This window comes from Salminus brasiliensis, chromosome 6 (assembly GCF_030463535.1).
Source record: "Salminus brasiliensis chromosome 6, fSalBra1.hap2, whole genome shotgun sequence".
Classification (NCBI taxonomy): Eukaryota; Metazoa; Chordata; class Actinopteri; order Characiformes; family Bryconidae; genus Salminus; species Salminus brasiliensis.
Window position 1 is genome coordinate 20,112,355 of NC_132883.1, and position 24,491 is coordinate 20,136,845.

Below are 24,491 nucleotides of genomic sequence, written 5' to 3' on the forward strand. Positions count from 1 at the left end.
ATTGACATAATATGCCTTATTTGAAACAGTATATTTCTCTATCCTGCTGACATCACTCAACAGCATCAAAGCAAGTTCTTCTTTTATGGAGAAACAAAACAACAGAAGTTATATTTGCCCCGAGCACCCCGACATGAACTATATGGACAAAGGTACCGGGACACTCCTCGTAATCACTGAATTTCATTCAGTCCCCAGGTGTATATAATCAATCACCTAGCCATGCAGTCTGCCATTAAAAAGATCAGTGAAAGAATGGGTGATTCTAAAGACCTCACTGAATCCCAGCGTGTAACTGTATACCTATATACTGTATATTGTATATCCTACTGTATAATAGGATGCTAGCGTTAGTTCAGATTTTTGTCTCAAATTTTGTCTTGAGATAATTACTACCCATATATATTACTTGGCTGACGTGTTATTTCAATGAAGCTTGCAATGAAAGATAACAATTAATACCTAGCTCATTAACTGGGTGGAAAGGCAAACAGCAGACAGATCTCCAGAGACACAGACAAATGACTGACCATAGCCTTGAGACTAAGGAGGGCATCGCGTAAGTCAGCATTTATTTGAGAAGAGAGCAAAATTACAGTATATTAAAGTCATTTATTTGGCTTTCTTTGTGAATATTGTTTGTCCACAAGATCAGGATTAACCTAATTAGAAAGACAACATAATTTTTTTTTGCTTCAGTAAATAATGCACCAAAAAGAATGTTAGTACATAATGTAAACACAGTTAGAAACATTACCATTGCTTCCTAAAAGTTAAATGACCATGACGAAGCAGAGCTCAACCTCCTAAAGCCAACCATATCCCCAGCCACATGAAACAACCATGCCTTACACAATGCGTACCACCTCTGGAAGCATTAGGTGTAGAAACCTGCTGTAAATTGAGTTTGATGGTAAAGACTCACGGCACAATTTCAATTTCTAAACAAGACCTTTCTGCTGTTGTTCATTTGCTGTTCAATTGTAGAAGTGATCAGGTACCTTAATTGGGAAAACAGTAGCCAGTACGTCAGATCTCAGACACACTACATGCCCAAATGTTTGTGGACACCCCTTCCAATGAATAGATTCAGCTACTTTAATTCACACCCATTTCTGACCCAGATGTGCAAGTGCACACACTAACACACACACACAGCTTGTGGAGAAGTACTGCAAATAAAACAGGAAACTATGGAGCAGATAAACATGAACCTGTTGGCACCCTGCCTAATGTCAGGGTATAAATGAGGGGAACAAAAGCCCCGCAACATTGAGCTTTGGAGCATGGGATGCTTACAATACTTTTGGGATGAGTTTGGGAGTTAGGGTTGAGGAGGCGTGGTGATCATCCAACATCCTGACCTTACTATCACTCTTGTCACTGAATGCAATCAAATCTTCACAGAAATGCTCCAAACTCAAGCAAAAAGCCTTCCCTGGAGAGTTACTTCAACAATAGCAGGATAAACCCCTTTTGAATACCCTTGATTCCAGAGGACGAGAAGGTGTCCCAATACTTTTTGTCCTTATAGTGCATCATGTTATTGAGTCTCTACATCAATCAGAAGTCACCAATGAGGGTTAGCCAACTGGATGGGTTGCATATGTATCTCAAATCATAGCCATTAACTATGTCCCTGTTGCTTCTGAAGCAGAAATATATGACAGGCCATACCATTACTTTCATAAATAAAATGGGGTTTTATTGTATAGCTACTCTTAAATCTAGTTATCTCACAGGACCCTCAGATCTCAGAGGGTTTAAATAAAGTGATCCAGAAACAAACTTTTTCATTATTGGCGGTGCTGAGTGTGTTTTTCTGGGGTTAAAACCCTACACTGTTATAAATAAATAAATAAATAAATAAATAAAGCAACTTCCAGTATGACTCCACTCTAGGTCAATAGTGAGTAGTGACTGGTAGACAGCGCTGAAAGCAGTGCTGTGCTGTGGAGCTCACCCCGGCGCTCCCTCTGCTACGTGTGTCACTGCCTATAAATCTGAAATCAATCTGCACACAGGCAGGGAACCAATGCTGTGTGGTGGGGACCCAAAACAAATGGGAGAAGAGAGCAAAGACGGGGACTGCAAAAGAAAAAAAAAAAAAGAAAGAAAGAAAGACAAGAAGAGGTCAAGGTAGAAAAAGGAAGCTACATGGGAGGAGGCCCGCATTATTAGCCCTGCGCTTTAATGCCTCCAGGCTGCTCCGTCATCACGGCTTCTTCCACCCTGTCAACACCCGGACCCACCCGCAGCTTTGAAGTTCTGCAAGGCGAGAATAAAGGCCGGGTGGACGGCGGGAATGACGAGGAGCGGCCTTAAATCCATCAACGCTTTACTCAACAAATCATAGGAAATATGGAAATGGCCTGTTATGGATTTACAATCAATAAGGCGTTGCTGCCGTTATATTGCAGCCTTCTGATTATCTGTGTTGTTATTCCCCACACTCTCACATCGTCGGCAGAACAATGATAGCCAGTGAAAGCAGCTTTCGCGACAGAGACAGAGACAGAGACAGAGACAGAGAGAGAGAGAGAGAGAGAGAGAGAGAGAGAGAGAGAGAGAGAGAGAGAGAGAGAGAGATGTGCTTTCTGAAATGATCCCGTTTCAAATGGTTTCATCAAGCCTCCACAAAACCCCATCTTGAACGCTTCGCCGGGCTGGTTTTCAAATGAACAAAGGCAAAAAGTGAAAATCACGCAGACATGAAAAAAGTCTCTCTTTCTTTCCCGCTTGTTTACATCTATGCCGCAAACAGCCGGGGTCTGAGGCAGACAGCGGATGAGCGAGTGTGGAAGCACATGTGGAAAGTGCGAGGGGAGTCCTCCTGCCTCTGCTAATGGAGTTCAGTGCGATGACAGGCCTGCTGGAGCACAGCCTCCACCAACGGGCCGAGGGCTCGTCAGCCGAGGCAGAGAGAACACAGGAGAAGACATTATCTCCGGCCATTAGCATTCACCCTCCCAATTTAGGAGCCTAATTTGATTGCCAGCTCGACCTTCATCCGCTGATGTTCTCCGTATGGAGCTGGAGCTCAGGGACAGCAGCTGCTTTGTTTTTTTGTATTGTTTTTTATTAGTGAGCAGAACTTCTCCATTAGCCAGAAAGCTTTCAATACGTTGCAGGGCTGTGTTGGACTCCAGTGAAGAAAAGTCTTGTGAAGAACAACAAAAATGCTCAATTAAAAGGTCATTTTATCCCTTAACAGCAAAAGCTGCTGTTAAAGCACACGCGAGAGAAATATTAGACTTGAAAAGTCACTTAAAAAAGGAAGTCTGACGCAGAGTATTTTGTGTTCCCCACATTTCAGAGTGAGAGACCGGGACTAATCAATCAACTCGCACTGTAACTATTGCAATAATAATGCATGCTGCTCTTGCCATGTACAAACTAGGTATTTCCAATTGGCAGTGTAATTGGATATAGGTGTTTACAGGGCTATTACTCGTCTATTTAACAGATTATTAAGGATTACCCACTTCGTTCAGTTAAATAAAAATGACCTCATTTGGACTAGTCTATTCCGACTGAGGTGCGTACATAGACATATTCTATTCTGACTGAGCCATTAGCCGATTATTAAGGGATTATCAGGCTGCATGTAAACATATTTGCAGTCTGAAGAAAGTGCTGATGATTGATGCAAACAGATAAGCCCCTGTTGCTTGTTTGTGTATGTAGTCAAGCAAGTTTAAGCCCATCAAGCTCTTCAGTCATATGCTTATATTATAGCAACAATCTTCATTTTCAACTATTTTCAGGCATATATGTATTCATATTTACTCTGTTTTTCAAGATTTGCTCAGTATGTAATGTAAACATTAGAGATGCAGAGATTACAATTTTCTTGGACTCAGATTTCTGATTTTCTCCATTTCTAAGAATTATAAATGACAGCTTGCAGAATACTTAATGAATACTATTAAATATATCACAAATATATATATATGGGTGTGTGTGTTTGAATTGAATAGCTATAGTGGATTAAGCATAGACACCAGACATCTACTTATTTTATCTAGAGCATATAACAAACAATGCATAAAGAAGCATAAAGACACATGTTAAACTGCTTTCTGGCCATGTTGTAAACAACATCTGAGGCTACTTCCCTTTCCTAAATACACCCATAATTTAACCCAAAGGTTATAAAAATGTTCAACTCAATGAAGATTAAAAATGTGCCACTTTTAACAAGGTGACCAATAAAAAGCCCAGTGACGTGTTGAAGCCCAGTGACGATTCTTGAGTCACGCTGATGCAGGAGGACAACACAGTGACCTTAAGAAAGATCTATAGAGAGCCATTATCCATTAAATCATTAATGGAGTCGGATTCAAATTCAGGGGAAAGAACCAAACATGATTTCTTCGAGAAAACAGAGCAAGACCACACTTCCTTTTGTACCAATGCCCAGAAATGTCTTGAAGACAAAGCCACAAACCCAGACTCATTATCTGTATCTGTCAGTTCTTTCTCGCACACTCCTTCTCCAGGCCTGCCTCTTGTTTTGGGCCACCAACTGCTGTGTTAAAGGTCATCCAGAGGAATTTGAGCAAGATGAAGAACCTGAGGTGAGGAATTAGGAGAACACATCGTCTATCTTATGCCAATGGAGTCCAGCTCACCCTCTTAGTTCTCCTCCATCTCTGCTCATTTCTCAGCTTGCAGGTGACATGCTCTCGACCCTTCCGGTGATGACTGGGGTCAAGGGAGTGTTTAAGACTACAGGCTGAGGAAATATGTTTCCTCAACGACACCCAGCGACCTTTGGCTCAAAACCATTACAGTCAGAGCGACCACAACCCTTCCTCATGCTGTCTCCTCCATGGCTCCACAGCCTTGCTTAAGGACACACAGGCAGTTACCACGTAACCACTTATATACACCAATCGGCCTTAACATTAAAACCACCTAACGGGTGAATGACATTGACAGTTACAATGGCAGCTGTCAAGGGGTGGTCAGTGCCTGGACGCTCAAGGCTCACTGTTGCCCATGGAGAGTAGAGGCTAGCCAGTCTGCTAATGACTTGGTGCCAAATACACAATATTAGGCAGGTGGTTTTCATATTAAGGCCGATCGGTCCACGACAGTTGGAGACCATGGTTTGGGTCAAAGAAGCTATTGACAACAGAGGCAAGCTTTGACCCGCTGTGTTGCTTTGAGGAAGGCTCTTTGAATTCCCAATGGTGAACGTAATGTGCTGTTTTCCAGCACATGCTCTACATTTTAGGACTACGCTGTGTATAAAACAGCATGCGGTCTTTCTGCGGTCCACAGTGTAGTCAGCCATGTTCAACAGGAGTCCGTGCTGAAAAATCTGGCGTTTTAGTGGCTTGGAAAGCACTGGCAGTTTAAAACAGAGATGTAACAGAACAGAGCGCTCATACATACAGAGAACCAAGCCGTCTTAACCTATAAATCATGTGGCATAAGCTTTCACGAAGGCCTCAGTTCCAACTAATCAAAATTCTTACACGATGACGATTACTCACCTTCATGAGAGCCTTTGGATTAAACCACATTAAGCTTTTTGTTTTTTCATCAGCAAGTTGTAAATATGAAATACACCAGAAGAACTTCAGCAGAATTGATAGCTGACGCATGGTGGAATAAGCCTGTGTACATTTCTATGTAGCTTTATGTCCGTCACAAAAGGCTAGAGTTGCCTTACAAATGCTGATCTTCAATTAAGTGTTATTAATATATCGTGCCGAAATAAATGTTGTTACAGTAATTTTGCAGAGACAAAATCCATGTGGCATATTTTTTACACACATTGTGGGGTCAAACAGTAAATAAAATAACATGCTAAAAACACATAGAAACGTTGCTTTTGGGTGAAGAATACTTCTCAATCTATCCAGAGAGCACAGACTGCGGAAGAAGCCCAGCTGGCTAGATGTCAACATCTCTGACTCATTACAGCTGAATTAACAAGCTCCTTTTTGGAGGCACAGATATCCCATGAAGCAATTAAGAGAATTATTCTGCTAGAATACTTGTTAAAGGTTAAGAGGCTCCTGACCACCCAGTTTAATCACCTTTAAAATCCCCACATTATTTTTCTGAGGACAGGGCAGGCCAGCCAGACCCACTAGTAATCAACATAGAGTGATTCGGAGGGGGGTGGGTGTGTGGGGGGGAGAGGCACTGCGGAACGAAAGCACAGAAAAGTACAGAGAGAAAGAGGAAAGAGTAAGTACGGATCAGAAAGTGAGCAAAGTTCAAATGGAGAGGAGAGACTGCAAAGAGAAACAGAGAGAGGCAGTTGTATAATCAGGCAGACAACCAGAGCGGGACTTGAGAGCACAGTAAGATAGGCGGTTAATAAAACAGGCCAATTCCAAAACCCCAAAACTGTTAAGCAACAATTTGTAAGAAATTATTAATTATTTACTTATTGTCATGTCTAATTTATGTGGCCAGAAAAAATAACAAAAAAAATAAAATAAAATAAAATGATTAATAATTGTATATATAAAATATATATCTAAAATAAGACTTGCAGGGATATTCTTAAAGCTCAAGATAGCAGCAGTCCAGTGATCTTCATTAGGCAGAATACCCACCAATCCTCTCCTCTCAAACATCTGCCTGGCATCTCTCTATGTTCCGGCGGAGGTCTTCCAAAGAGGCAGCCGAGAGCAGTGACAGAATGACACCTAAGAGGTTGCTTTGGGTCCTCATTTGAATATTGCACAAGTGGCCAAAGAGGTCCTTAGGGCAATTAAAACCAGTCTATGTCTGCCATTGCTGAGGCTATTGAGACATTGACAGAGCTATAGATCAAACAATTCTGTCTCCGCACAGGCACAGCCTACACGTGTGTGGAGAGTGTGTGTGTGTGTGTGTGTGTGTGTGTGTGTGGGTGGGGGGGGGGGGTCTTGGGGGTCTCATTAAAAAACTCAAGCTGGACAAATCTTCCAGCAGTGGTTAACAGCTCAGAATGTCAGAGGTGGTCGCAGAAATTGAGTGTGTTGTTTCACGATTGCCCACTTAGGCCGAAAGGACGAAGCCTGGCCGCTTTCACTGCTTTATTTTGGCTTTTAATGAGACGGTAAAGCCGGTCATTTTCCCCCAGCCAACTATATGAAAAGAAATTGCATGAAGGCGTTGAAAGTGCTGATCGGCCGCTTTCCTGTCTTTTTAACATCCTCTCCCTCGTCGCTTTCTGCTCTTCCCACCCATGGAGAAGGAAAGCACTCCAGGATGAGAAAATAAATAGCGCTGGACGTATGGGGCGACCGAACAAACACGCCGGTTTGAAGCCCGGCTAATTCGTGCAGCTTTATCAATGAGATGGATTGCATTCTCTCTCTGCGGGTCAAGCGGAGAGTGATCAATCAGGTTAATTGAGTACTTTTCCCTTGTGCAAAAGGCCTCTACGCCGGAGAGGTGGGGCAACGGGGCTGTTTGCGAGGGGAACAAGCTCATTGAGAGCGAGTGTCATTTGTAAGACTGACAAGAACTCCGAAGGAAACTTCTAATGACCAGTCCGAGCCCGTGGGGGCAAAGGGAGGAGAACTTTTATTGCTGTCTCCAATGAAACCGTAGCAGATGCTCATTTCGTATACTGTGGTGCAAGCAGACGTCAGACAGCAAGCTCACGCTAAAGGTAGTTACAAACTACCTTTATTTAACGCAGTTTATTCATGCAATTTATTCAATCAATACGTTTCTTTAAACTCATAAAACTGGTGCTGCCTTGAACACCCAAATGCACCTTTTCGGGCGGGCCAAAGCGGTTTATTGATTTAACTGCCCTCTGCTCAATTTATGAGAACTTTCACAGTCAACATGACCTCACTAGACCAATGACTGCGGTCCTTTGGCATTGGCAGTATAGCAACAACCAAGCTGATAGAGCAGTTGTGTCTGGACAACTAGTAGACATCCAAGCTGTGTGTGAATGGACTCGTTCACTGCAAAGGAATATGGCACAGTTATGTTCCTTAACAAACAAGGTACCAGCTAAGTCACATAAGGCACCTTAACGATGATGCAAAATTAGAAAAACTAAGGAATATACAGGGCTATGCGATATTGGGAAACAAAAAAACTGTCACTGTAGTATTTTATTTCTGCAATATATATTGTAATACTTAAAAAACTATATATCTGGAAGTCAATGATCCACTGGCGACTCCAATTACAAGAGATAGTAATGTTAGAATTAGACACAGCCAGAAATCAGACACCAGAGCATCCACTCTGAAGACTTGGAGGCTTGTTCTGATGTGATGGAAGAATTGAAGCAAGTGGTATAACACTCTTCGCGTCCTCTGCACATCTCTTTAAGATGTGGGATATGATTCTAGTTCACTAAGCAATTCAAGCTCCCTCATTAGTCCTCCCTCTCCTCAGACTGGCCAAAAGGCGCTTACACCATCCGACATTTACCACTCCCCCTCAAGCCACTCACACACACATGCATGCTCAGACTCTCACACACACACACACACACACACACACACACACACACACACACACACACACACCCTCCTAATTATGCCGGGGGGAATATTTATCAATTAACACCACAGCGCTAATTAACAAACTCCGCATTCAACTTTTCTCAGTGGGGGGAAATGACGGGGTCCTCTCCAGCACAGCAGGCTGAGTGACCGACCTTGAACACGTTCTGATTACATTACTGCCTTTTGGAATAATTTCTAAAAAATATTTAGCAATGCGGAGTGAATGGGCTAATGCTTGAATAAACATTAGCTCTAAAGAGGATGGCCGCAGCTGTGCATTTTAATCAGCGCTGCACTTTCTCTAGATAAAGGGGCTGACATGGCAAGATGCTTTGTTTAAAGGTAGGTGCCAGTAAATTGTCACATTAAGAAGATGCTTTTGCATTTCACTGACCTTTTATTATTTTTTTATGGATCTGAAAAAAGCTGCACGGATTCAGACTGAAAATTGTTTCGCCGAAATATCCCTCCCTTCAGCTAAGAACAGTCACGTTGGCGCCTCTTCATCTATAAAGCTGTTTTCAGACACGACTACATTTTCGACCAAATAAATAAATAAATAAATCAATAAAATCACAGTGCGTCGTGTTCCACCGAATCAAACCATTCAAAACCAACGCTAAACACGGCCCCCGAAACAGTCTCCTTCTTAGCGGGGCTTTCAGTGGTGCCAATGGAGTACTCTTCCATTCACTAAGCACACACTTCCTTATCAAAACCAACACATGGAACTATCAACTAGGCCTAGCGTTTCTGCTCCTTCCCTCTGCAGACAGCACATAAGAAAGCATGAGACGTTCCCCAGACGATACAGTATCTCCAGACTACACTCCGCCTTATTGGGTGCGAACACTAATGCGATTAGGCTCTCATTAACATACCTGCGCCCGTGCAGGCCATGGCCGTGACCCTATCTGCAAGTTCACAGCAAACTATTGTGTCTGGTTTGTACTTCATAACGCGTGCTACTATAATCGCATGCAAATGTATTAGTTGATTCAGCCCGATTGATATTCAGTACTTCAATACTTCAATACACAAGAGGGTTAGAAGCTGGCTCTTAACCACGCCCCCCTCCCCAAATCAACAGAAACACACAGGCTAATAAAGTGGCATTCAAAGGTCTGGGCAGCCCTGGTCGATGTCTCTGTTACTGTCGACAGCGACCTGCTTTGGCATGAAGTTAAAGATGACATTTCTCTAACATTTGAAGTTCTTAAAATAAAATAACCAAAAAGCGAAAATACAAAATGTGGGCACGCTGCATTGGATTGGGGATTTTGGGGGCTTTTTTGCCTATTCTTTCAAAGCTATGAAGGATTTTAAATAGACAGAGCCCTGCCGAAAAAAAAACCCCAGCTCAAGACCAGTTTTTGCTGGTGGCAGGTTTTTGATGGTCAAGGTGGTTGAAAAGTTGCTCATCCAGATGTAAACATACCCCATGCTGGTTAGCTAGCTGGTTAACCAGCTCTTGATCAGCCTAGTGTGTGTCGCATTAGATTTTGGTCATGCTCGGTCAGGCTGGTTCTCCAGCTTGGTGATGTTGGCCATGCTGGTCGACTAGCTCGGTCAAGCTTGGTCATACTGGTGGTCTATCTTGGCCAAGCTGAGCAGACAGCTAAATCATCAAACTCAAACAAAAACATACCCTATGCTGGTCAAACATCCTTCCTTCTACCAGTGTTCTACAAATGTTTCCTGTGCAACACAAACCCAGAGCATGATCGATCCACCCCCTTCCCGACTTCCTCAACTTAACCTCCACCATTTCTTAATCACATTACAACCTGAGGAAATGTTTACTTCAAAACACACGGCTATCATCTTACAGCCTTCTCCTGCTTTGTCTTCATCAATTATTTTAATGTTTAGAGTGCTAGGCAGCTGCTTAGAGGAGCCCATGTCTGCTGGTACGATTGCTGGGACTCTAAAATTGAACACAACCAAAAATCTTTCATCTTCATGAACTTTATGATTAATCCTTATTCTAATCACTTAACTGATCACAGCATCAGAAACGTTGACCGGGGGTGCCCAAAATGCTGCAGGCCAATGTCTGTATAACAGGAAATGACCAGAATTCGATGTAAGGACAACCTTTTCTGCTAACTGTATAAAGCTTTTAAGATTTTATCAACGTTGACTAAAACTATAAACAGCTTTTATGAATGAACACAAGTACATCAACACAAAACAGCTATGCACCTCTGGGATGTAATTAGGCTTTGTGTTTCTTTTGACTAACTTATTCCAGAAGCTAATTACTTGAAATGATTGCTTGAGATTGCTGGTGAGATTGTGTTGCCACAGTAAAAGTAAACAGGGTAATCAGGAGTACGGTTTAGGTGTTTAGCTGGCAGTATTTCCAGACTGTATAAGACGGGCGAGGTTGTCCAGCTCGACTTCCCTTCCGCTCCGACCACACAAAAAGAGTCTCCATCTCACAAACAAAGTTTGTAAGTAAATCAAACGCGCTTCCGCATCAAAGGAGCTCGTGAAGCAGCGACTAAAGCGGAGACACAGTCGAACGCTTCAAAGTAAAAGAAGAAAGAACGGGAATGAGAGATAAAGTGTGGTAGTAAATGATCTTCTCCTCCACAGCCTACCGAGTGCCACGTTCTGCATCTTGAACCGACCGCTGCGTTTCAATCTGGGTGGACAATCTTACAAGAGGTCTAGCAGCCTTTCAGAAGGAAGAGAAAAAAAAACAACACCCAGAGACTCGTTCACTCAACAGAATATACCATGTCAGGGACTTGCAAGCAAAACGAAGGAACGGTAACGTTTGGACAGATGTAATCTTGGAAGTCGTCATTTTCTTTGGCTGAAGAGGAGGAAACATGCAGTACTTGAGGTGGACTAGGAGTTTAAACACAGGGAAAGAAACGCAAGGAAGTGTGTATGTGTGTGTGTGTATGTGTGTGTTTGTTGGAGAGAGAAAAGTATAGAGGTGGATGAGTGATCTCCCCAGGTAGCATGCAGTGCCAGGACAGGCAAAACTAATTACAAAACATCACTGTTCACCTTTTTTAAGCTTGCTGACTTGAGTCCTCATCCTTGTTCACCTCTTTAACTTTGTGTAATTTCTAGAGGGACAGGGTTTTGCTTGTGGAGTATGCCTGGCAAGCTCCGGTGAGCAAACCACATAAATCCTGTCCGGTGCCAGAAAGCATGTTTGGGGAAGGGGGGCTTAAAACATAAAAAAATATATCAATTTTTTTCTTCCCTCGTCTATTGGCGTCTCTTTGTTTCAAGCATGGTTCACATACATTCCCATTAGTTCTGTTATTGATTTAATCAGTGTTCTTTCGTTAAAGGTGCCCCAGAATGGAGAACCCTATTTACTTTGGCATTGTTGAATAGTTCGGTGCATGGAAGTGACATACCGTGAACCTCAAACACCGTTGTCTCTCCATTCTAATGAAAATCCAGCATACAGAGCTGAAGGGAGGCCCCCAAATTGTACAGCTAAAGCTGGCAAAGACGCAATAACACAATCTGCATTTCAGAAAACATGCAGGTGTCCAGACTCTGCTAGATAGGCTAAGTCACTAACACATAGCTTAGCTTAAGTCCATGGCTTTGCTTGTGCCTGTGTCCACAGAAAGCCAGAGGCACGAGCAGACGGTAAGCTAAAAGCTAACCCAGCTGACCAGCAACAATCTCTTCAGCTAGCTAAGCACACACCACACAGAGATGCCAGCAAAAGGACTGCAACACTATCTGAAATGTTCACATCTGCTATGCTTTGCTATGTTAAGCTACATGGCTAATGTGAGCAGCTTGTAATGCCATAAACCAGCTAATCAGAGCAGAGCCCATAATTATTATTATTATTTTTTTTCTCAAAAACCCACAATAAGGAAAATCAACATGTCAAAATTTCATTGTGAGGCAAAGTAACAGGGTTGTAAATGAGTCTAAATCTGAGCATTTCTGCCTCAACCTAAGTCACACGCCATCGGCGGCCAGGGCCAAGCTGAGCAAAACTGGCCTTTCTACCTCCAGGGTGGGTATATGGCACTTTCTCCCCCATATCGCTCCAGATGCATCAGACGTTAGGTTGCCTGTTGACTTTGTTTTAGCAGCGTACTTACCAAGCCTGTAACTAAGCAAAACTGTGTAGTTTCTGAGAAGTCACTTGAAATGTCTGTGTTTGTTTGGTCAGTAAAACGCAACATCCTTCCCCCACAGCTTACACAAGGATGGTCACACTGGACAGCACTGGATCATCAAGCAGAGTACCTACTCTGCTAAGAACTCCAGCTAGATAGAGAGCAGCAGAGGCCTATTAGCTCAGAGTGGCTTGGTGGAGGAGAGTGGAGCTCAACAAAGAGATCAAGTGAGATCATCCCGGCACAGTTCTCTCTCTCTGAAGAGCTGGGATACATGTCTGAGATGTTGGTTTCTCTCTCACTTATAAGGCCCTTGTACTTTCAACTCCTTCAGACAGACCACGGTACATGCGAGCACTGCACCACACCACATTGTCCTGTGACATGACTAAGAATCGACATGCACTATTATGACCAAGATTATTTATTATTTTTGGGTCACATTAGTGGCCATGATTCATCAAAACGCCCACAGGAACTCATGTGGAACATCTGAGTGGGAATGCTCAGAGGTCACTTTTAATATATTTCTCCAATAGCATCATCGCACGATACTCCAAACTAATGGCAAAGAATTGACCCAAGCTTCGACAACATGAGGTTCTCGTCTCCTAAAGGAGGCTTTCTTCTCCGTTTTCATTTCTTAGGCTTTAGTCGTACCGTTGCTTTTAATAAAACGTGGAAGCAGTAGGAGTTGGCGGAGTGCTGATGTAACAGTACCTTTGGCCTCGGCTTGTATTGTTGTGTACATTAAGAACCATGTTTACTCTAAGAGGAAAAAAAAAACTGGTAGCATTTGAGTGTGGTGAGCTGAAGGTGCTAGCAAGCAGCAGGTCGGTGCTGTGTGGGTGCACTGACCGAACCCTGCCCCACTTCCCTTCTCCCATGGTGCACACGGGCAGAGCTCAGCAAAAACATCATTGCACCTGCCGCCACTTCACAACCCACCAGCTTGCGTGGTGGGGTTCAGGCATGTCACGGAACAAGGCTCGGTTTATGTAAGCGCACCCTCGCTCTGCTCTTTCTCCAAACGCAGCAGTTCTGGTGACGTCCAGCTTGGTCGGAGAAGTCTGCGAGCCCACGTTCGAATTGCGCAAGAAAGGTCAGGCTCGCTTATTTTTCTTAAAAGAAAACACTATAAAAAGCTGACAGAACTGCCTATGCACCTTCAGCGTTTACTTTCCCGCTGGACTGAAGTGACACAGTGGCAATGGATGGAAATTCGAGGGCAAGTTGCCAAAAAGAAATGTCAGTCTGTAGCTCCTGAAGCCACTTTTTTTCCTCTCGTCTCTTTTTCTTTTGTTTCCAAAAGACTAGGCGACCTACGCACTGGCAGGGCAAAAGGGCTTAAACTGAGTGAAAGAAAGAGAAAAAAAAAACAACCTTATTTTAACTTCAAATACCAGAGAAAATGCTAATTCCTGTGACAAGCTAACAGCAGTGTTGGACAATTTGTGAATCAAATACACACACACACACACACAAAAATAATCTACTGAAGCTAGAAGCTTCTAAAGATATCCTATGTGCACGACTTGAGAAGAAATTCTCCATAGCATGAGCTAATTTAGAGCTTTCCTGATCAAGAATCAAAGCTGGATCGTAACCCCCCCCACCCCCCTACATCCTCTAAGCATGTCGTTTGTCCACGCGGTAATTGAGGACGGACTGACTCGAACCTTAATCACAGGGGAAGTCCATGATGACTGAAGCCTAGTCATTTGTGTAATGTCTTCTGCCTTCGTCCTCTATTAACATTACATGAAACAAACTTGGGTTCCACCTAATCATAGAAATAGCTGCTTGATAGGAATCAAAGCAAAGCGATGGCGAGCGATGCCCACTTGGGTTTAGAAGAAAAGGCAATAAAACTGTGTCATTCCCAATGAAAAATACATTTAATCTTCACATTGTTTGACTGGGTTACTGGAATGCCTGTTGTTCGGTTGTCATGTCTGTTTAATCGCTTGATTCATTGCCCAATGAAAAGTTCAATATGCCAGAATACAAACCGTTCTGTTTATTTCTCTGGCAGCATCACAAAGACATCAGGCTTTTGTCACCACAGAAACAGGCTTTGATTTTAGCACCAATCTTGAAGTGGCGACATTTGCGGGGCTTAAAGGAAAGACACTTGGGTTAAAAATAAACATCTTACCACAACTAAAGACGCGGCATTCGGAACATAAATGACCCAGTTAGGGCTAAAACATACGTTTTAATGAAATGTCATTAAATAACTCGCCAGGCGACGTCCAAAGATCCAGTGATTTATGACGGAAATAATGTTTAAATCAGATGACCGACAAGCTAGGCACGAAAATCCCTTGTTGTCATTTTAGCACCTCACTCAGAGAGCGGATACAAAATTTAGACTGATGCCAACAGCAGTACCTCGAAATCGACTCCCCTCTGCCCCCAATAAATTAAATGATTTATCTCATATTTAAATTTAAAATAATCTTGCGGATACATGAACCAGCATTATGTAGCAATCTGACCTTCAAATAACTGCTGCACTATCATCGTTTGGTGGTACACTGACTTATCTCTCATTGCCCCTCAGAGCTGGAGAGCTTTGGTGAAGTGGGCAGGACAATGCTTGCGAGAACCGTGTAATGTTGCATAAGCATACGGAGAGTTTTAGAGCCATATTTGAGTAATATCTAGCTATAATATAAAAATATTATTATGATCCCTCATGTATCTCCCTTTTTGTCAGTTTTTAGTTTTCTCCAGGGTTTGAACCCTGCTGCTGCTCTGTACACTACGCAAATAACTCTGGAAGAATAGACCAATAGAAATGCTGCAAACCTGGCTTTAAAGACTCTTGACATTAACGTTCCTTCAAGGTTAAGCACACAGTTTTGGAGACGCATGCCATCACTGGACAGTGAAGATTTGCACCAGTGGAGTCCAACTTAATTAAGTTAATAGTAACAGAAGTGCAACAGTTCTGCAAGGCCTTACACCGTGAGCCAGTGTTCTACTACGGACTTGTTAAGGATGCCATTAAGAAGATGGAGATTCATTATTACTCAGTATCAGTAGCTTCGATGCAGTGTGTGTGTATTGTGGTCTTTGTATAGCTATGTGTATGTCTGTATCTAGATATGCGAACTTGACTTCTCTTTCTCTTTCTTTTCTCCCCTCATTCATTCTCTCTCTCTCTCTCTCTTCCCCCTCATTCATTCTCTCTCTTTCTTTCTTTTCCCCCTCATTCATTTTCTCTCTTTTTCTCTTCCCCCTCATTCATTCTCTCTCTCTTTTTCTTTTCCCCCTCATTCATTCTCTCTCTCTCTTTCTTTTCCCCCTCATTCATTCTCTCTCTCTTTTTCTTTTCCCCCTCATTCATTCTCTCTCTCTTTCTTTTCCCCCTCATTTATTCTCTCTCTCTTTCTCTTTCTTTTCCCCCTCATTCATTCTCTCTCTCTCTCTTTCTTTTCCCCTCATTCATTCTCTCTCTCTTTCTTTTCCCCCTCATTCATTTTCTCTCTCTCTCTCTTTCTCTCTCTCTCTTTTCCCACTCATTTATTCTCTCTCTCTCTCTCTTTCTTTTCCCCCTCATTCATTCTCTCTCTCTCTTTCTTTTCCTGTATGTCTGTATCTAGATATGCGAACTTGACTTCTCTTTCTCTTTCTTTCCCCCCCTCATTCATTCTCTCTCTCTCTTCCCCCTCATTCATTCTCTCTCTCTCTTTCTTTTCCCCCTCATTCATTCTCTCTCTCTCTTTCTTTCTTTTCCCCCTCATTCATTCTTTCTCTCTCTCTCTCTCTCTCTCTCTCTCTCTCTCTCTCTTTTCCCACTCATTTATTCTCTCTCTCTCTCTTTCTTTTCCCCCTCATTCTCTCTCTCTCTCTCTTTCTTTTCCCCCTCATTCATTCTCTCTCTCTCTTTCTTTCTTTTCCCCCTCATTCATTCTCTCTCTCTCTTTCTTTCTTTTCCCCCTCATTCATTCTCTCTCTCTCTTTCTTTCTTTTCCCCCTCATTCATTCTCTCTCTCGTTCTCTTTCTTTTCCCCCTCATTCATTCTCTCTCTCTCTCTCTTTCCCCCCCTCATTCATTCTCTCTCTCTCTCTCTCTCTCTCTTCCCCCTCATTCATTCTCTCTCTCTTTCTTTTCCCCCTCATTCATTCTCTCTCTCTCTCTTTCTTTCTTTTCCCCCTCATTCATTCTCTCTCTCTTTCTTTTCCCCTTCATTCATTCTCTCTCTCTTTCTCTCTCTCTCTCTCTCTCTCTCTGATGGTGACGGTATTAGAGTGCGACTGGAGATCATTTAGTATAGAAACACAACATAAAAAAAAATAAATTAAATAATAATTAAGGGGGGGGGGGGGGGTCTTTACTGACCGAGATGCTGTGGCTACTCTATTGTAGCTAGTCTAGCAAGTCCAAAAACAATGAAAATATAATTCTATGCCACTTCAACAAATATTCTGGCACATTTACCACCACAAATTTTTACAATTTTTACACAAAATTTTAGTGCAACATTTGCCCATTCTTGCTTTGGTACCATTGTCTGATTCTCCTCATCATAATGTGTCATATAACATATATATTTCAACAGAAGACATGCAGTGTCTGGACTGCAGACAGGCCAGCCAAGCACACACACTCCTTTGTACTACTCTACTCTACTGTTGTAGTGCATTGTCTGTCTGAAACGGGCATCCCGGGAAAATACGTCACCTTAATTGCAGCATATGTCACTCTAAAATCCAAATATACGCTTTTTTGTCAATGATACCTTCACACATATGCAACTCGTTCATGCCGTAGGCACTGATGCACTCTCTATACCATGATAGATCAATCGCAAAACTTTTGCTGATAACTGTCTGGATGGTCCTTTTCATCTTAGGTTTTAGTTAAGCACTAGGTAACTCATCTAAAGGTAAAGGTGCACGTATTTGTCACTGTACAGTGTACACTTTACAGCGAAATGTGTCCTCCGCATTTAAACCATCTGGTAGTGAACACACACTCACACACACACACACACACACACACACGTGTTAGGGGCAGTGAGTACACACACCGCTGAGCCACCACTGCCCCATTGAGCATATCTGAAGACTACTGCTATACATAGCTCACTTATGCCAACTATCCTCTCTGCTAAAACCAGTGGTGTTTTTGTTGTTGTTGTTTTTGTTGCAATATTATGCAAAAGTGCAAAACTTTTTCCTTTCTTTTTTTCCATTTCCTCCACAGCCCTGCTTTTTGACTGGCGGACAGCGGGCAATATTTATGCCATTATCTCGGTTCTACGCTCGCGCATCTGCGTAGGATCTGAACTCGATGCAGCACCGGGAGACACATGACTCACCAGCAGCTTCTCTGTGCAAACCGTGCAACACTACTCACCATCCCTCCAAAACTACGCTGTAAAAGACTTCTGTGTGCATCTCTGTCTCCGTTATTCCTCGGTCAGATAGTTCATCATTATCGCTATGCTGGCCTTTGTAAAACTGCAAATGTGCCAAATCACAAAAATTAATTACAGTGTGCTCTGAGATTATTGACCGGTCACAGAGGTGTCAGCTGTAGGGTTGCAACAGTAGGAGATTTTCACGGCATGATAATCGTTTCTTCTTATTATTATTCTTATTTTTATTATGCTCATTTACAATAACCCTTAAAGGAATGAACACAAAAGGTTGTTCTGGTGGAACAAACACTTTAGATTTTTTCAAAGGAAGTTGAAACAAAAACACTCACTTTTGAAAATGCATTAAATTAATTGATTGAATAAATAAATTAATAAAGCTGTACTTAAAGTGGAGCTCTTTCCAGCTGCTCGGTCTCCAGGTCATGACTATTGGATTAATCTACTGATTATTTTTTCCATTAATAGATGGGCTGTTTTTTTTTGTTTGTTTGTTTTTTTAAAGCTTTGAAAATAGTACGAATTTGGTGGGATTTTCTGTTCGGTTGCAATTTCTTTACTCCCATATCAGTATTAAGCAAATATGCATGGTGTGATGACCATCAATTTGGCCTAGCCAGCTGAGTCTAACTGTGTCTTTTTTAATCAATCAAAGCACTCAAATGGCCAAATACATACATGCATATACATAATCATGTTAATGCAAGCAGATCTTAAACCGCATGTTTACTAATATCAAGAACCAATCAGTATATCAGGGATCGTAATCACAACCACACCATCACCCAGCCCTAACATGCAGTACATGCTGGTCATGCAGTCCTTCTGCAACTACTGAGTGCTTCTCCCGGTCACATACCCCAGCACCAGTTGTACCAGTCTTATCCTTTAGCGCCTTGAGTCTTATTAGCCTCTGGTGCCCGCCTGAAACCTGGAAATCCCCAGGAGCAGACACCACACACCGGCTTGCCACATGAATATTTGGGCACTCATTACGTTTTCAATTACGCCGGCTTACCGGGGTAATTTTTCACCTGCTCTGGGTGGGGAAGCTTAAGTGCAATGGAGTGGCCTGGATGAGGCGAAGCGGGCCCTCGCGCGATACAAAAAGGCCAGGCTTTGTTGCTCCGAGCGGAGACCAGACAGGGCAAAGCAGGAGGGAGATGATGTCGCTTACGTGGCCCAGCGCTTTCGGCGGCGGTGCTAAGCTTCCGTCGCTGAAGTCATGAAGGCGGAACTCTAAAGCTCTGGACTGAGCCGTTCCGCTTCAGGCTGCAAAGCGTATGGTCGTGTTTTCAATTTCCTGTCCTGTTGATTCAATAGGTCAGCTAAATGCCCGGTGATTTCAATTTCTGAGGGACTTCAGGCTCTCAGTTATCCACTCGCACAGCTCAGCTCAGCTCAGGCATACGGAAGAACAGCTGGGGTTTTTTTTGTTTTTTTGTTTTTTTTTCTTTAAACTGGCACCTGAATTCAATATCAATAAGAGCTAGATTATTAAAGCCATGATATATGGGGCAAAAAGCAAACCACCATGTATTCCAAACACATTACTTCATTGTAAACACTCCCCGGTCAAATAAACAGCACTTCAGACGTCAAATGAAGGGGCTTTATCAGTTTTGTTTGACGGAGCGCTATCGATTTTGGCTTCATGATTTAAAATCGCTCAACAAAGTGAGGCCTTTCACCACACTGTAAAAACACCTGCACGCTGGAACGTCGGGCAGGCACCATAACATTGAATTCCGAGATTTTCAATAAATGCACGGAGTCGGCCATAAAAAATATATAAGAGCATTAACCCAACCAGCGCAACACTGCAAAAGGCACCCACGCACCACACGACAACACCTCCACCACCCAAGCAGGCTGCTCTTCAATATGCAGCGTGCAGCCCACCCAGTGGCTCTACCCCTTATCAGTGTCACCCAAGGCTGGGCTAGCCCGGGGCGGGCCTGGGGTAAGCGAGGCCTTCTGCCCCCTTGTGCCTCAGGCGGGACGGCTCAGCCTGACAGCCTCTAATGATTACCACTAGAGGGGACCTGCGGGGCAGGTGAGCACCTCTGCTCTGCGGGACCGGAGAGCAGCTTTTATGACCCAAATTCATATTAAAAAGCACCCTGCTGTGCACAAGCTCCTTCCAGCCTCAAGGCACAGCACTGCGTCCCTGGCAGCAAGAGCGGAGCCTGTTCAATTAGCAGCAAGGGTCGAAAGCTTAAATGCATACCAGGTCCATGCTGCCAAAGGCAGGCAAACGGAATATTCAGACTGACAGATGACAGTGGGCCGGCCGTGTGCGGGTGCTGTTGACGCACTGCTCCGTGCTGCGCGTGAAACATGACATTCATTCAGTGAGTTTATGTAGAGTAATGCGCCACCACAGCGAACTGTAGCTGAAGTAAACCGATATCAGTCAGTGCTGATGCGTTGGAGTTGTTGTCTGAGGAGTCAGACTGGCTGAAGCATATCGTCGCCAAAACCTCATGCAAAAACCTGCGAAAAGCAAAATCTCGATTTTTGACGGTTCTAAAAACAGATTTTCTGCATTCAGATTCCTGCGTCAGAATTTGATCAAGAATGGACCAATAGAAATGCTCCAAATTGACATGGAATTATATCTGTTTACCAGATAACAGATGCCTATTCCAGCCAACATCACTTAAGAGCTAAGAGGGGAGAGCGCATCATCTGTCAAAACTGTGCCCTCTCTGACTCCGGCCGCTGATGGCAAAGTCATGACCCCTGGGTCATAGTGGTAGCGCATTAGCCTGCTGAGATACACTCAGAGCCCTTTTTTGACTTCCTTTAAAAGAGGGCTTGTTCTTTCTCCTGTAAAGTTGCCCTTTAGCGGCTTTTTGTGGAAAAAATATGCTTCCATGCACAAAGCAAGAAAAGAGCAGAGAGAGATAGAACGGAAAAGAAGATGATGGCCAGAAGTAACAGAAAAAGGTCCACAGAGGTGGGCGAGACTTGCAAGCCCATGTAAGGGTGGTCTGTGCTCTGTTCTTTTCCACTGATCTGAAGCGTAGAATTGTTATTACAGACTTTCAACTTGGAGGAAAAAAAAGAAAGGTTCCCTTGGTCAGAGCTAACAAAAGTAGGGACAGCCCCAACCTTGTGCCAGACTCTGATCAACCCACAGCAATGGGAGATGAATTCCCAGCCAGACCGAAAGATATTTAGTAGCTTTTATCTCACCTTGAAAATGGTCTTTAGAAAACGTTTACCTTCTGGAAATGACAGTTTTCTACAGATACCAGGGTTATTTAAATACAGCTAATTTCTAGAATGAAGGGTAACCGTACAGCTCTTCTACAAAAACAAACAAATATCTGACCAGATTAGGCCTCCAGTGCCTCCTACAGTACAGCTTTCTCAGGCACTGAAACGGAAAACTCAGTGGTACAGTAATAAACATCCCACCCCCTCCCATTCACTCAAATAAACAAACAGAGGTTACACACTGGAAGACAACATGATGCTGCAGCATTTCGGCACAGACCAAGCATTCCAAACACTGGATATTTATTTAGTTTTGCTTTTCCTCTATGAAAACACATCACAGGTTTAGCTACGTCGACCGCCGAAGAGTGTTAGGAAATCCATCATACTAACACCCACAGTTCACAATGTTTTACAATGAATCGAGATCACCAAGTATATTTTAAGAAAACTTTGCATTTCAATAAAAACTAGCTTATCTGTTGCAAGGTGACTGCTATGGTGTTGCTAGGGGGTTGCTATGGTGTTCCTATGTGGTTAGTAGATGGATGCAATGTTGTTGCAAGGTGACTGCCAAGGTATTTCCATGTGGTTAATTGATGGATGCTATGGTGTTCCTAGGTGGTTAGAAGACGGATGCTATGGTGTTGCAAAGTAATCGCTATGGTGTTCCTAGGTGGTTAGAAGACAGATGCTATAGTGTTGCTAGGTGATCGCTATGGTGTTCCTAGGTGGTTAATAGATGAATGATATGGTGTTCCTAGGTGGTTAATAGATGGAAGATATAGTGTTGCAAGGTGATCGCTACGGTGTTCCTAGGTGGTTAGTAGATGGATGCTATGGTGTTAAAAGGTGATCGCTATGGTGTTCCTAGGTGGTTAGTAGATGGATGCTATGGTGTTGCAAAGTAATCGCTATGGTGTTCCTAGGTGGTTAGAAGACGGATGCTATAGTGTTGGAAAGTGACTGCTATGACGTTATAAGTGGCTGCTAAGACGTTGCTAAGTGGTTGTTAGGGTGGTGTTAAGTGGTTGCTCGATAGTTGGTATAGTATTACAGGTGATTGCTCAGTTGGTTGCTAGCGTGTTGGTGAGTGGTAGCTGTGGCATCCCATGTGGTTGGTTGAGTGTAACTGGTTGTAACTGACTTGACACTAGAAGGTACACAAACTTGCACAGACAATTCCTTTCTATGGGAAAAATGCAATGCAATGCAACCTGTTCTCAAGCAAAACTGTATTGAGTTATGAAACATGATCATAATTTTAGTGCATTTTGGGCATTTGGGCTTTATGGGGCAGCTGGATAACTGAATGGCTCTAACCTGCAAGTTCACATAGTGTCTTTTCAGATATTTATTATGGATTGAATAGCTGATGTGTGTGTGTGTTTGTTAGAGGGGCTAACTGTGGAGCGTGATCAGTGAGACCAGCAGAAGGCAGGCAATCAGTTAATCCAGCATTCATTTTCAGTGCCCTTAATTTCACTGCAGGTGTCAAAAGAAAAACAGGCAAAGCCTTACCTTTATTTTCCCATTGTCTGATTAAGGAACTCCCTGCACTGATCCAAGTCCACAGGCTAAAGGCTATTAGCACTCCAACAACTGGTTCTGACACTATACGGCACATTGTTAACCACCGATTGCTCCCCCCCAATTACGGCAGGATAAATGGTGGTTAGAGCGAGCCTCCTCCAGCGTGCATGAAGGAAGAGCTAATTAAGAGATGTTATCCCCAGCCATGCTGAGGTCACCGCTAGCCAGTCACTCAGTGCCACATTAGTGCCTTCACTTCAGTGCCCTCGCTGAAAAGGGGAGCAGAGCGCAAACACATGCTGGGCTTATCATCAGCTGTCCCTCATTCAAGGCTAATCTCAGCGCAGACTCAGAAGGCCACGGGGAACTCGCAGGACAAGCAATTGGAGACTCCGAGATCTAATGGCAAGATACTTGTACGCCTTTACATCCGTGGTTGCCAACCCTGAACCTGGAGCACCTCGTGACTATTCTGGTGCCTATTTTCCTGCGGCTGCTTTAATACCTCTCTCAGTTTAACCGGGTGTGCTATAGCAACAGAAACAGGACCAGGATTGTGAACCAATGGCATGACTGCTGAGATGACCTGACGTACCTTAAAACAGAATTACAGGCATATGTCACATAATAATAGAATTTGCACCTTCTAACGTTATCCAGTTTCTGTCATTTCCAATGTCTAATGACTGAATTCTTGACTTTCTCGTTGAAAGCCATCTGCTGCAATGCCCGGCCTTGCCTTGGCAAGGGAGAGGGCATCTGCTCCCTTATTTGATATCCCACTTAGGAAAGCATAAAAAAAATTAGATGAGAGTCTCTGCAGACCCCCAACCCCTGAAACACTAACCCCAGAAGCCTTCGGAAGCACTTCAGCAATGGATGTTCGAGATCAACCGTTCTCATGAAAAGAACGGCAGCTCAAGAGCTTGGAGGAAGGCCAGGGCTATGTCTAGACACTCTAATTCATGCCATGAGAAGGGCCTTTTTTTTTTTTTATTGGTAGGAGGGCGGCCGGGGAATCGTTCGGCCGGTCCGTAGCCAGTCCGTGCGGTGCCACTGGGCCCGTGGGACGAGACACAAAAAATAAAGGAGAAAAAATTATATATAAATACAACGCTGTGATCAAATGAAAAGTCAAATTACGGGCACGAGGGCAAACGAGGGCTTGGGCCATGTCCACCTCTTTATGGCCAGAGTGCCAGCCAAACAGAGCTGTGGAAACCGCTGCGCAACAGCTGCAATGTATATTGAGAGCTAGGTCAATGAACGCTGACACTGTACCGTATGAGGGATACAAATGTGAGTACATATTTCCTCTTTCATCTCCTCGACCGGTGATGTACGCAGCACTTCAAAGGATTCCAGCATAAACAGGGGCTATGGTGGTGCATAAAAACGCCTCATTGTTTAGGCAAATGATGGTTCTTGTGAATACTGACAAAATGTAGGAAGAGAGTCAACAGTCTCCTCAGTGTAACCGTGCGCGAGCAAAGCTTGGCAGGGAGAAGGCGTAATGTAAGAACAGCATGCTGCAGTCAGCACATGGGGGAAAGCTAATGTAATGCATACGCGTGTTCCATTGTTATCTTTTTCTGACAGCTCTGAAAGAAAAAGAAGAAGAGGGAGAAAACAGACTCCTGCCGTCATGCGTGAATATGTATGAGTCTGACGCCTTAACATACACCTTCAGAGCAAACGCCTCGTGCCTTTATGGTATTAGTCTTGATGGAGGGATA

The 24,491-nt window shown here is 43.4% G+C and overlaps 1 protein-coding gene across 1 annotated transcript in view; it reads right to left on the bottom strand.

Annotated features, from left to right (window-relative positions):
• The window catches only part of fbxl17 (F-box and leucine-rich repeat protein 17), a 293,591-nt gene that overhangs the window by 214,572 nt on the left and 54,528 nt on the right, over positions 1-24,491 (bottom strand). The window lies entirely within an intron of this gene.